The 4,670-nt window shown below is 33.0% G+C and overlaps 1 pseudogene; it reads right to left on the bottom strand.

Moving 5' to 3' along the window:
• Positions 1 to 834: 834 nt before the first annotated feature.
• Positions 835 to 2,532, bottom strand: LOC148852867 (protein FAR1-RELATED SEQUENCE 5-like; annotated as a pseudogene).
• Between the last annotated feature and the right edge of the window lie 2,138 nt (positions 2,533 to 4,670).

The raw sequence follows: 4,670 nt of genomic DNA, 5'->3' as shown, positions 1-4,670 counted from the left end.
TTGCATCTGCCCACAGTCTTTGGGTTTTCATAAGGTGGCTAGACCCAATGACCATTTAGTGTAAATGTTAGGCCTATTTAGTGCAAATGTTGGGCCCATTAAGAGCCTATGGTGATTGACTCAGGCGTTTACTATCTCCTATAATGAATTCGGCCAGGCCTTGTAAAAAAGGCTAGGCTGAACCCATGTGGCTAATGTGTAGATCAATGTTTGGGCTTCAGACCACACAAAGAGAGCCAACTAGGCAGTAGATTAGGAGGTTAAGTGAGCACATAAACTTAATGGGCCTAAAGCCCAATTCGAACTGGGCTTAAGTCAGTTAATTAAAAGGAGGCAAGATAGGATTTATAATATGATTAGGATTAGCCGAAGGATAAGATAAGTGTTATCCATTCAAGAGTCCAGATCCAAATATAGATTTCGATTAAAGAACTCTCACATAATTGGATTACAAATATAAATACAGGTGGAAGTAAATGTTTCTCTAAAGTTGCAATGTTAACCATCCAATATTTGAATTAAAAATAAAACACCTAAACGTATCATGTAAGCAGTAGATGATATAAGCACTTGTAGCAATTGATAACTATTGATACACATTTAGCCACAAACAAACCCATTGCTATCTCAATTTATAGCAACGGTACATAATAAAACCGTTGCTCCGTCTAGCTATTCATATACATTTAGCCACAGACAGACCCGTTGCTATCTCCATTTATAGCAATGGTACATAATAAAACCATTGCAACAAATGTTGCAATTGGCAACGGTTAAAACTGTGGCTATATGTATACTTTTAACCACAGTGTACAATATCCGTTGCTATAACTTTTAGCCATGGCAATATCCCCCAAGGACAAAAAAACCATTGCTAAAACCTTTAGCAACAGTTTTTTTGGGGGTTTTATCCATTGCTAAAACTGATTTTTCTTGTAGTGTTTCTGAATATTGCTTTTCAAATTACCTAAACATTGTTGGAGTGTATATAATGCAACCTGCTTTAACGTGTGTATTGAAAAAGTTAAGTGGGGGATACTCTAGCTCATTTTCACTTCCATCTTTAACTCTTTACACTGGCGATCTAATATAACTCTATCAAAGTGCTTAAAAAACCGATGCAAATCGATAGAGGAGTTTAAATAGCCTCTTAGTGAACCATTCATGCTCTCACTCCTTTGTGTATTTCTCATGTCAGCACAAAAATTGTTTCTTCCATATGCCAAAGCCCATTTCTCATTCACTTAAAACAATCCTTGCAACCAAGTATTTTCTACTGAATCATATTTTAAGATCATCTCATGCAATGTCGTTAGAAATTCTTCCTCCTCTTCATATTCATATATGCATCTATTAAACTCTTTATCAAAGGAAGAAGAAGCAACATAAACATGCTTCAAATGCTTGGTTGCATTTTGATATATATGCCATATGCAAAGATGGTGGTATGTGTCTAGAAACACTTGTTTGATTGCATTTGCCATTGTTGGATCTTAGTTAGTTATAATTGTCCTTGAATGCTTTCCAAACATTGCTTTTAGAAAATATTGAAATACCCATGTGAAGGACTCAATACTCTTATCGTACATTAGTGCAGCTCCAAAAATGATAGTTTGCTTATGATGATTAACCCTAATAAAAGGTGCAAATTTTTGTTTTTGGTCATTTGTCCTAAAAGTGGTATCAAAACAAACAACACCACCAAAATAAGTAAACCAGCTACCATTCTTGCATTTGCCCAAAATATTTTCATTATTAGACCTTCATTATCAACTTTAATTGAGTGAAATGATGATATATTCTCTTCTTATAACTTATATCAAAATACTCTAATATAGCTCTTGCACCACCATTTCCCATTTCCTTTTTTCTTTTAGCATACAAGTAGTTATTATAATCAACACTACTAAACCCAAGATTTTGGATGACTCCTACTTGTCTACTCATGAATTCCATTGTTGCTTTTGCTTGTATGCCTGAATCATCTACAAGATTAGCTTGGGCTTTTTGTGCTACTATTATTTTTCTGTGATCTCAACATATATGATCTACTTGGAGTTTGAACCAAATAGTTATGAGTTGCTTCAAAACACAGTATTTCTCACTATCTTGCAACACAATAGTCATTCGTGCAAGACAACCAGTTCTTTTTACATCACGATGAAACTTTACCTTTACTTGCCACTTATCCTCATGACAATATCCTTCTTTACAACAAACAAATATTCTATTTCTAAAAACACCGATTTTGACTTTTGTCCACCCTGTATTTCTAGCATATTCATTATAGAAATGGTATGCATCATCCCATGTTGAAAATGTCATCCCAACTTTTGGTTCCTCATATTCTTTATCATCTTCTATAGGAGCATTATGTTGTAAAACACTTTGATGTTTGGGGCTAGAATAATAACCTTCTTCATCAAAATTTAACTTATGGGCAAATCTACATCCAACCTCTTCAACCTCTATACCCTCTATAGTATCCCCTTCAATTTGGGTATCGAGTGTAACAAAGTCTTTAGTAGCCATTTGAAGGGGAGGGGGGATGGTTTTAGCCTACAACCAAGAAGTGATATAAGCATGAATTAACTAATTGTGGACACTAGCATTATTAAAACCAAAATGACATTTAAAATATAAATCGTAAACACAACATGTTGAAACATAAATTTTCAATCTTTTATTTTTCTTATTTTCAATTAATCAAACCAAAACATTCAAGAGAGAGAAAAAAGGTATAATATCTTTAATGCATTTTCAAAATCTTTTGAAATAATTGAAACCAAATAAAGTGGCATAAAGAGGGAACAATAGTCAAGAAAAATAATTATAACAATAAAGAAACCATGGGGAGAGGGTTGTTAAACCATTGTAGGTACATGCTTATAAATCATGAGTCCTTGATACATCCCTGGGTGTTCATGTAAAAAATAATTTTATAATTTTATTTGGTGGCCATGTAAATACATGTTTTGAGCAATGTTCATATATGTGTACAAATTTGCATTATGCTAATTATTATCAACAAGGCCCTTTTGGTCTTAAATTCTTTACAACTAAATCTTCAATCTAAAAACGATAATAATGCTCCCTTTGGGAAGAGTACAAATGTTGATTCATGCATATATGCACTTTGGTTCAGTTTTGCAAGTTAACAAGAATACATTAGTGTATTTGCATTGAAAATGACAACAATCATAGATTTCAAGATATGTTTGAATTCAAAATGAAAGCAAAGTTTGAAACTTTCTTTTTGGTAAAAAAGTTAAGAACTTTTGAATGGTTAAAATTCTTTGATCATCCTCTTATGCATTATTTTCAAAACCGGACCGGACCGGACGATCAGACCAAAAAATCAGGAATTGGTCACCTGACCGGTTTCGTTTAACCCCAAAAGTGCTTTTTTGCCAAAAAACCATTGATTTGGTCAGCGAATCACTAACCCAAGTGGTCAGACCATCGAACCATTCAACTCGAGAACGGTTTTTGGCCTTTTTTGGCTTTTTAGTTTTTTTTTTTTTTCTATCAGAGTGGGCTGTCCATTCGAACCGAATGGTCAGATCATTCAACTCAAAAAATAAAAACGGTTTTTATTTTTTTCTAGCAGAGTGGGCTGTCTATTATAAAAATTGTTTAGATATTGTGGGAGGAGATGTATGGTTATGGTAGCTCTAAACTATATGGTGTAGGTTGTAAGAATATGAGTTCTAGTAGGTCTTAGTTGTAATGAATTCTTATCAATCATTAGAAAAAAAAGAAATAAATATAACAAAAATTGATAAGATAACTACACACATATATATAAGAAAAAATAAATAAAACCAAAAAATAAATCTATGTACCAAACAAAAGTAAACAAGAGAAAAAAAAAAGAAGGGTTTTAAAAACCAACCCGAAACTGGAAACATTTTGGACACCGCTTTCCAGGTCGATGATTCGGTTGTCTGGTTCGAATGGACAACCTATTCTAACTTAAAAATAAAAAATAATAATAATTAAAGTAAATAATGACCAAAATCAATTGAAAGGGCCAACGGTTTTACTGCCTAGGTTAGCGGGTCGTTAACCAATCCAACAATTTTTGGCCAAGGACCAGGTTTAGGGTAAACCAGAATCAGTTTCTTTGATGGTTCCTAGGCCAAATGGTCCGACCGTCTGGTTCAATGGTGGTTTGAAAACACTAGAAAAAACTGGAACTCACATATGGTTGTATACTCTTTTCTTTAAACATTTATTTTTTATTAATTAATTAATAAATTAAATTAATTGACAAACTAAATTAATTAATGAAACTGTAATCATAAATGTTTCACTTGTACCAATTTAACTACACAATGAATGAATGAAACGTTGTAGTCAAAAAAATCAAGAAAATAAATTAAACAACAGAAAAAAAAATCAAACATGGCGTTAGCAAAGTAGATGAAGAACCAATGGATGAATAAAACAAAGAAAAAAAAGAAAATCAAACTTGACGAACCAATAGATGAATAAAACAAGAGAAAGAAAGCCAAACCTGGTGAACCGATGGTTGTTCCTTTTATTTCTTAGAGTAGATGAAGATTCATTGGAAAAAGTTATATTTGAACTTTTGAGCAAGGTTCAAAGTATCGATATGTATTGGTCTGTATTGGCTGATATATATCGTTCTGGGACCCCTCCGATAT

Source organism: Nelumbo lutea, chromosome 5 (genome assembly GCF_056320005.1).
Source record: "Nelumbo lutea isolate HS-2025 chromosome 5, American lotus-T2T, whole genome shotgun sequence".
Taxonomy (NCBI): domain Eukaryota; kingdom Viridiplantae; phylum Streptophyta; class Magnoliopsida; order Proteales; family Nelumbonaceae; genus Nelumbo; species Nelumbo lutea.
Note: the sequence above shows the minus strand (reverse complement) of the source record. Positions and strands in the feature narration are given on the sequence as shown.